The sequence below is a fragment of the Rhea americana genome, unplaced genomic scaffold, assembly GCF_003343005.1.
Source record: "Rhea americana isolate MKP2758 unplaced genomic scaffold, rheAme1 scaffold_22, whole genome shotgun sequence".
Classification (NCBI taxonomy): domain Eukaryota; kingdom Metazoa; phylum Chordata; class Aves; order Rheiformes; family Rheidae; genus Rhea; species Rhea americana.
Window position 1 is genome coordinate 6,533,680 of NW_028186329.1, and position 10,135 is coordinate 6,543,814.

At 40.1% G+C, this 10,135-nt stretch overlaps 1 long non-coding RNA gene across 1 annotated transcript in view; it reads left to right on the plus strand.

The window, feature by feature from the left end:
• The first annotated feature begins 3,944 nt into the window (after nt 1-3,944).
• Nucleotides 3,945-10,135, plus strand: part of LOC146595632 (uncharacterized) — an 8,412-nt gene continuing 2,221 nt past the window's right edge. Inside the window, exons 1-2 of the long non-coding RNA XR_014895912.1 lie at nt 3,945-4,047; nt 4,437-4,512. This is a non-coding gene — a long non-coding RNA (uncharacterized LOC146595632). The remainder of the gene's footprint in view (nt 4,048-4,436; nt 4,513-10,135) is intronic.

Genomic DNA, 10,135 nt, shown 5'->3' on the forward strand with positions numbered 1-10,135 from the left:
GCGTTGCCTTGCGTTGCCTTGCGTTGCCTTGCGTTGAAGAAGGGCCGGGCACCCGGTGCCGGCAGCCTGCATTTCCCGGGAGGGTTGTCGGAGGAGCAGGAGGCAGGCGTGCACCTCCGTGGCGTGCTCGGGGCCTCGGCTGGGTCCGTGGTGCCACTTGCTCCAGGCCAGGAGGGGAGTGAAGGGTGCCYGCGCCGCTGCCTCTTCCTCTTGCGGCAGCGGCTCCTCTTCTCTCTCAGGCAGGACATTTCAGGCTGGCTAGGACACTTCCTCCCTCCTCCACTTTTTTTTCATTAGCAYGAGAAAAAAAGAAAATTTACATTCAGTTTGGACTGGACTTTTTTTTTTTCAGTTCAGCTGTTGAGCTGAAAAATCAATTATTTGCACAGCCTTCRTATCAGGAGAGAGATCTTCTATTACCATTTCCTATACTGAAGAGCTTGTTATGACTACATAAGGGTTATTGTATTCTAAAGTAAAGGGATTACAAATATCTCAGTGTCTTCTATGGCTGCTAGTAATTATTTTTGCTTCCAGCTATTTTACAACTATCAAAGTTCATGTTTAGGTTACAACAGTCCTTGTGTGAATATTTGCTTTTAGTTAATAAAGGGTGATTTTAGGGTTTGTTGTCCCAGAGTATAGATCCTAAATCTARCAGAAACAGCTTATGGTAATGGAAGAATTCTGAAAACATCCTTCCTGTGGCAGACACTGTCTGAATTCCTGGACTTCCATACTATTAGCCAAACTTAGTAATCTTGTTTTTCTTTTTTTCCCTRCTCAGTGTATTAGGTAACTCTGCTTTCCTCTGCGTAAAATGTAGCCCCTGACTTTGTCAGTTGTGTGTGTTTTTCTAAGCCTGCAAAGAAATAGCCGCTAACGAGCRAGCGGCATAGTTAAAATTCAGTGTAGACGATCGCTGGTGAGGCGCTGAGGGTGAAAAGGCTGCAAGCGCTTCGGCTCGCTGTTCCGTAACAAACTGCAGAGCCCCTAATAGACCTCCGCGTTCTGGCTCTCCTTTCCCTTTGTGGAAGCGCCTKCCCCCTCCCTCCCCTCTCCTTTTACGGGGATGAGAAAAACTCGGTGTAATCTAAACATTTACTGATATCATCTGTCACAAATAATCCCTAAAAAAAATATTAAGGGAGAGGGGGGAGAGGAGCAAACCTCCGACCAGTACTTGGGCCATAAAGGCCAAAGGCATTTGTGTTTGTTTCGAGATAGTCGAGAGCAGAGCGGAGGTCTGGTATTTTGTTGGTGACCACTGAAGGAGAGGGATTTGGCTGCTGGCAGAACATAAAGCAAAGCTGACAACAAAGCTTTCCTTTCATGCTATCCAAATGAACACATTTCTAATCTGAAATTCAAATACTTGACAACAGAGAGCCTGTGAGCTGGGCTTTGAACAGGAAATTGCTTCATGGTTTTAGCATAATGAATTAGGCAGTTAGGGTAAACCCATTTAGAAGGCATAGAATGCTTTCACAGGCCTTGTAAAAGCTAAAAAAAAAACCCTGCTAATTTCCTAAATTTCTCATGACTTGCAAAAATGTCAAAATGTTCTGCGAAAATGTGGTTGTGCGYGTTGTGTTTGGCTTATCGCAGAGCTGTACGGTTTGACTCTTGCGTTTCAAAACACGCTGATTATTTGGATAAGATCGTGCCTTAATTAGACGCCGTAAATAACAGCTAGGATGTTGGCTGGAAAGCAGCGCTCTCCCCAGTGACGAGCGGACGTTAATTAACGCCGGCGCTCTGCTCTGGCGGGGACGCGGCGGCCCTGCCCTCGGATCAGTGCCGGGCATCTGCCAGGGCTCCTCGGCAAGGCCGAGCTTCGCTTCCCTGTCTCGGGCGACAGCCTTCGGGGGCGGACGTTTCCCCTCCGCACCCGCCCGCCCTTGGGAGCGACTTGTCCGGGCCTCCCGGGAACGCGCCGGGCTCCTTTCTGCTGGCCTTCGCCTAAGCAGGCGATTGCAAACGGTACCGCCTGCAAAGCCAGGGTGAAGCTGCGTCGCAGGCGAGCTTGCAAAAAGGCTATTTTTTTTTTTTTGTGATTTTTTTTTTGTGGGGGGAGACTAGATTAAAAACGCTCCAATTCTTGTTTTTGAGAGGCTGTTCTGCTGCAGTGGCTCAGCCCGAGAAGTACCCACCGCGTGTACAGGCAGCCGCGTAAGGGCTCCTCAGCAGATGCACACCAACAGATAATAAAGCGCAATATTCTTGTCTCCGGAAACTTACCAGGTATCGCTGCAAAACAGTTTTTCCCATGGAAACAAAGGGAATAAATAAATGGATTTTATCTTAACACATTGTTTTTAACTTTCGCGTCAGAGAACACAGTACAGTAAAGCAGTTCTTTGCGTTGGCATAGTGATAAAAGGATTGTGATGGGTTATTTTACAAAGAATTTTTTTAATCATTAATGAGTGTCAAGCATCTAATTAATGTTTACAGTTAGGAATGTAAAGGAAATCTGTCYTCACTTTTTCACAGCTGCTAAAATATGAATAGGTCTTTTTAGGTCCTTGGAGATGCATACTGAATATGTGTATACAAGCACCTGAATGTATGCGTGATGAATCAAACCGAGAAACATTGACATTTAAATGCATTAAAACTATACTCGACTGGAATAATAATTATCACCAGCAGCACGATATAAATATTTAAAGCTACTGTACCTATGTAGTAGTTGCAGAGGCACCAGGCTGAATTTATCAAAAATCAATTCTGAGTGGCACCTCTGGCAAAATAGTGGGCCCTGGAAAGAAGGCATCTTCAAATTTTTAGTATGGAGGAAAACTCAGTCCTGCATTATAAGCTTGTTCCTAGGTGCCAATACAAACATTAGGATTCCAGTATGAAGCCTTTCCGTATAAAAGAATGGCCTAAACATCAAGAAGTGCAGCTGAGATATGCCCCACTTAATGCAAGCTGTACTACTGATTAAAATCCTCCACTGTGTTAGGGGTAGAAATTCCACTACTCCCCAAACCTCTCCATGTTTTCCATTCAAGAATTAGCTGAGAGGAAACCTAAATTGTTTTTTCTTTTTAACTTGGTCAGATGTCATAAGTTGCTAACATCCAAAGGGGCGTATTTATTTCGCCCACTATTGTACCCTATGTAGGAAACAGCGGCAGTAAGCCTGTGAAAGTATGATAAGAAAAAAATCACAAACTCTTAATTTAGAGCAAGCTGTCCAAGTAATTATTAGTGAATAACTGTATAAATATACTAATATTTGGCAAGGCAAAAAATTTTGTTGTTGATTTTTTGCCAAGCAACCTTCTTGTGATTTGAGGCTCATACCAAAATCTCGTTGAAATTTATGAAATTCTCTGGTGACCAAGGAGAATTTCGCCTGTGCATAGACTATGGGATTGAGTCCAGAATTTTATGCACTGGTGCAATATAGTGCTCCCTTGGGAACGAGGGAGTTGTTTAAAGGCAAGATAAAAAGTCATAAAAGACTAAAAGCCTAGGTTAAAAGAGCAGCATCATACTGTGGAAAGAGACAAATATATTCAGCTTAGCAATAGCTAGGCTTTCTGGATRAGAGTGTCACAAAAGTGATGTCTAAGCAGCATTTCAGCTAGACTACACAAACCAACCGCACTCATGATTGCAATTATAAAATTCAGTTTTAATGACTAACTTCTGACATTTTAAGTTTAGATTCTTGGTCAGCTTTTAATTAGTTTAACACATCAACACAATTTATTTTCTTTTGTTTCTTGGTTACACAGTGTGAAAGCTATTCTGCAGGCATTAGTGAAGGAGGGAAACATTACAATCTTTCCCTTCTCTCTGATAGTAATAATTATCTCTATCCTACTTTAGCTTATATATTGTAATATATAAGCTAGTATTGTAATAAAATCTCTGTGTAAAACACTAATGATAATTCTTGTCTACTATTGCTTAAATTTTAGTGTCCAATTCTGGACATGTCCAAGAAGCACGACGTTTCTGTGCGGTATAACCGTGTAACTGTGCTGCCTATGTACTGTCGCTGGAAGATCGGAGTTGCACCATCGACAGGTAAGGCTTAATATTTGAAGTCCGGTGGAAAGTTTTAGGCAAATCTGTGTCTCCTCAATATTACCCCTCTCTGAAGTACAGTTACCCCTTTTCTTTCTTTATAACACCATTGGATAATCTTGAGGCGAGAGGAGAGATGATGTTTAAATTATAACAGATTCCTAAATTTCTCGAAGGTTAACAGTGATGACTGGAAACTCCACAGGGTTTATACTGCAATGTAGAGTAAAACATGCCTCATATTTCAGCCTATTTAATTCCTTACATTAAGGCTTATGAGGGAGTATGACAGTACAGCTCTTTTACACAGCATCTGTGGTGGGAGAAGCTTCTCGCAGCTGGAAATGATGCCTTAGGCCCCTTTCATAATGATTTTCTCCTTCATGCAGAAGGTAAGACAAGATGTTATCTTTCACGAGCAAGAGCTTCGAGAGCCAGTCGCAAGTCACCCGTGCCATTTAACAGGTAAGACAGAATCGCACCACATCATTTCATAAATGCAGAACACACAGAAGATACCATCACCCCCACTACTATTACTAAATTTTCTCTATCAAGAAGTGTCTCCAAAGGAATGAAAGAGGTGTGTTTTCCATCAGCTGACTACTGTTACTTTTAATGTTGCAATGTGAAAATTTTTGGTAGAGTTAAATGCTAGAATAACTCTTGGATAAAAGTTAAAAAATATTACTAAGTGAATTACCATGCTGAATGTATTAAATGCTAATCCTGGATCTCAAACAGGAAACATAAAATGTAAGATATCAGTCTTATTAAAGATTCAAAATAGATGACAAATTTATGTTGCAGTGACCAGCTTTCTTTTATTCCTGGACTATATCTGTATTAGAAAATACTTGATCTGGTTTCTCTGTTGAGCTCCTCTAATGTAGCCAGTTGTTAGCCTTTAGTTTAAATTCTATTATGTTATATTTAGCTTTTGAAATTATTATATGTGAAAGGAAGCTCCTTAAAGGCAGTTTGTCCAGTGAGTGAAATATGGTGAGATTTGAAAGGCACTTTAGCTACACCAAGGTACTGAAGTAGGTTGAAATGAAGTTCAATAAAACCAACTTTTTCCGCAAGCTCCCTGCAGTGATGAGCTGGTACTTTCCCAAACCGATTAATTTGTTGAAGCGCTTACTGTCTGCTAATTGTCAGATATGTCTAATTGCTTGGAAATCAAATACCTTCTGTAGCAGAGGAACATTCAAGAAATGCTATAAGATAATTAAAGCATAAAGGTTATGCACAAATGTCAAATCAATAAGGACAGTAAACGTCGGTTATCAACCACCCAAGTTCATTTTTTCAATTGCAAATTGTAAATAGGTTTAGGATAGAGCAATCTGGTGGGATGATGGATAGGATACCCATAACAGTTTAATTAACTCCAGTTTCCTACATGTTAAAGGTTTCTTCAGTCCACTGGCTTATGTAACAAACCCTCTTAGGATTTCATTAGCTGTTGCTCGATATGAAGCACAGTAGGCTGTCTTAAGGGGTTACGCTTTGCCCTGCCCTTCTGCTGAGCTAAAAGTCTTATCAAAATACTACCTCTGTTTTCTCTGCAAATATCCAGATATTTTAAAATATCAGCTGCAAGTGTTGATTCAGTATTTTGMTTTTTATTATCAGGAAATAAAACAGCAGCAGCCTCTAACAATGAAACATAAATGCTTCTCTAGCTGCACGTGATTTGATTTGATGCTAAAAGGATACTGTGTTGGCTTAGCCGTGACTGGGTGCAAATTTCCTCCCTAAAATTTGAGGCCTCAGTTCTTCCCAGTTCTCTTGTCTTTTCAGGGATTTCAACTATTTTAAGGTTTAAGGAAGAAAAATTGCTTTTCTTCAACTCAGGGAAAGTGATTAAAAGAGAATCTACCTTTGGAGCTGCAACTTATTGTTATTATTATTTATTTTCTGTAGCCAGTAAGGAGCCTTTCCTTTTACTATTTCATCTGTTAAAGGATATTCACACGTTTTATTTTAAAGAAATAAATTTTCACACCCTGAAAGCCAGGATTCTGAAGAGAGGGTGGGCATGTCTAGCCATTTCTGCTAAGGATGCTCTTTTATACCTATAGAGAGGAAAACATAAGTCATGTTCATTTTTGGCTTTGGGCAATTAGATTTATCATTAGATTTATCATTAAAAGGGTTAATTAACCTTTGACCTTAACGGAATAGCTTTATTTTTAGTTTAGAAGAAAGTTAAAAAAAAAATCCCAATCCTTTTTTCGAAAGTAAAATGCTATGTACGGTTTTTCATACTGCCCGTTTAGAGCTATGACACATRAAAACATCACATACGACCTCAGTTAGTAAAGATCTATTTGCTTACAGAAGCGGGCTTTAATAATGCTCATTAACACCATTTTCTAATGTTCCCATGGGAAATGTTACCAAGCTCTCTGTTAAGGACTTATTTAAATTAGCAATTGCTGACCTACCTTGTACATAGGATATTATGAGCAAGTGTGTTTTGATTCTGTCATGGCATCATTTCGCTTTAAGATGAGGGTATGACAGCTATATTTTGCACGCTTTGGAAATGGCTTGCAGAAAGATCCACTGCCAGGGCATTTTAAAACCACTCTTTTAAGATGCTTCTTAGTGTCTCCAGACTGAGTCAGGCATGCATGACTATCCTTATAAACAATGATTTAGAGGAAGAAATTCGGCACTCTGGATTTGCTACTTCCATTTCTCAATAATTTTGTGCTTTCCTTGCTCTCTGCTGTGTTATCAGTCATCCACGTCCCGGGGGAAATACTGCAGGCTTGAGGTTAAATTAAGGTTGTATCTCCAGTGATTGTCTTCCTCAAACTCTGTACATTCCCAAACAAACCTTATCTGCRTTGAATGCAGCCTTAAATGCCAAGGGACAACAGGCACAGCGTGCTTCCTTGTTGACACAAGAGCTAGGATTAATATGGGGTAGTGTTTGAAAGGCAGAAAACGTAACTGAGCTTAAAAATAAATTGTACGTATATTAACCTATTAATCAGGAGTGTGCTCTGAGATAGAGCGCTTGGGACTAATGTTACCATCCCTTGTCTGCTACCTGAGAGAAAATTAACAGTGGACTCCGAAAAAAGCATCATTATTGCATCTCTTTTATTTAGCTTTTCTAATTATAAAATAAATAAGAATTAAGCCTCTTCATGCGCTGCATGCAGGCCACTCTGATACTTATTTCTGGATATAGCTTGAGGGGGTCCCTGGCTCAAAAGATAGTGTTATGTGGGCTTATCAAATAAAAGCAGCACAAAATAATAAACTAATTCAATAAAAGGCTTTTCCCAGCTGCTCTGAGGTAGGATGATAGAAAATTAGGCTCTCAGCAATTGTATGTACGCGTGCGGGCTGAGCTGCACAGACTAAGCATCAGGCCTTTCCTGTGGTGAGGAATGACCTTTAGAGGAATGGGCTTGCACCACTTGTTAATAGGAAATGCTCTTAAAGAAACGTGGGGCTCTGCCCTACACCAGGTGCTAGTGCTGCATACAGGCAAAGCTTGTGGTCATCTCAACTTAATTCTCCTGGCGTTGCTGCTGGCGWGCCAGTGAGGGGAAGGTAATTTTTTAAAGTGCATTGGGTATTTATTCTTTTACCTAATCTAATTAAAGCAAGTCTGGGTTTGGTAACATGATTTTTGCTGTGTTAAAAGATTGTTTCTTCTGACTAGAGCAAGATATTGTAAGTAATATTGAATACTGGGGATGGACCTTGAGGATTAAATAGAATAAATTTTAACAAAGGACTCATGCATTTCTAAGAACATTAGGAATTAAATTCTAAGGTTTCAAATCAAGAAGCAAATCCAAAATCTCYGACCTGTAAGACGAGTTAGAAATGAGAGTTGATACAGTACCACACCTTGACTTGGTGTAAACTGTGTATTTAGAATAACAAATTACCCACATCCATAGCCCACAGATTTACTGTGTAAATGGAAWATTTGAAAAATGTTAAAACTGTGCAATAGGCGGTGCTTTTTTAAGCAAGAAGGAACTGTTTTTCCTGCCAATCTGCTCTTACAGCATGGTTACTGCATTACTGCACTTAACTTTGAAATATATTCAGATCTTTTAAAAATAATAATTATGCCTGTAGCTTACCTTCAGAATTCTTATTACAAAAATTATGAGTATTTCTGAAGAATGATTTGGGTTCCTTTCAGTCATCTTGCATGTGGTTTTCAGGGGTGGGAGAAAAAGCAGGGTGGGGGCAATCTGACTAATGAAGCTTCCAAAGGGTTACAGTACTTATTTGCTTTTTTACATCCTCATCTAGTCTGATTTTGTATAGATTACCACTGTCTTTATACTGTTACTTTATCAGTGCAAATTATATTACTTTCCCGCTTACCCCCTTTTTTCTCACTCCTTAATGTTGGACATGTAACTCATACTAGCAATTTTGTCACTAATGAATTTAGTGTGGTGATATTTGTGGGAGTTGTACTTGCACCAGATCTGAATTTATCTGAGATTTTTTCCCCTGTGGGTGGCAAGCAATAGCTATTTTTTCTCCCAGCAAAATAATCATAATGATCTGTGCTGCCGTGTTTGAGTATGGTTTCAGACCAATGCCCGCATTTAACAACAAGAAAAAAAAATGCTTATTTGAATAGAAATTACATATGAATGCTTTAACATATGTTATACACATTTTCCTTTTTATGATCACACTGTCGCCCTCCARTAAATGATGGCAGAAACCGGAGCATTGCAAGCTATACTTATGTTGGAGAAATTAATGATAGTGAGCCTGGATGCTACCTTAACGCAGCTAGCTTACGGAGAACAGCTGTGCTCATCCTTTAGCAGAGGCGATCGCAGACCCAACTGCCCCGTTCCTCTGGAGCACCTCTGTTGGGGGAATTGGCTCAGCTGAAAGGCTAAAACACACCGAAACCTGCCCCGCTCTTCCAAAGAAACGCAAACCACAAGAACAGTARTGACTTGATATTTGTGTGTAAAGCAAACACAGTTCATCTGTCTAGAAGAGGAACTTGTAAGGCCACGTGTAGCCGTGCCACCAGGTGCCCCCTGCAAAAACAGTGTATTTAGACGGATGTAGCTTAATTGAAATAATCCATCTCAATCAGCTGAGCTGCGCAACTCAAAGATGCATCGTGAAGTGATGTGGGGAAAATTTCTCAGCCTTTTTTCCCACATATGCTTGCGTTTTTCATGGTTAATGCAAAATACAAGTGTATTTTAATCTATCAGGAAATAGTTTGCATGTTTTGGACTGAACCAGAGAAACTGTAGTCAAAATCATGAGTATTACTAAAAAGGTAGCAAAATTTTCTCRCGATAAATTTGTTCTAATGTGTGAGACTAGGTAACATTAAAAATTATCACGAGATCTGGTCCTTGTGATATTGTTGTGTCTGTCGTAGTTTACATTGACATCTGTATAGGAACAATAGCAATAAAGAATAATAAAATAAGCTCAATCCCCAATAGCAATTTGTTTAATGAAAATAACCACATCTTCACTCTCTGGGTTCTACCCAAGGATCCACGTGTAGCCACCTACGTCTTTATAATCCTCTGAGYTTGTAAGTTTTCAGGCTGATTAATGTTATGCTGGAAGGACGCTGCTTTCTGCATGGATTTGAGATCTCTTGCTCTCCAGGAACAGAAGAACCGTTGTTGTCTTTTCTTACGTAAGCCTCTACCCAAAGCATTTGCTGCTTCCACAGCTGCAGAGGTTATTGACTTGCTCACAACAGCAAAAACAAATTGCAACGTGATACACCAAGCTGCTTGTTAAGCTGAAAGTGCCGGGGTGCAAATGGATCTGCCCTCCTTCTCCGGTGCCCTGGGCAGAACAGTCCTTTACTGGTGCTTCCTACCAAAACTTATATCTCAGTAGTGCTGGTCTGGGGTTTGTCTTGATAAGAAGGGTGTTATTTATGGCCTCAACGTATACCATGGCATCATTCAAAACACTGCAAGTCAGATTTTGACAAGGGTTAATTTTTAATAGACTCAGGTGTGCCCTGTTCTGTGCCTGTCAGTGGTGTTGGTTAATGGAGAAGTGAATGTGTAACTGAATCAGTCTCTGCGAG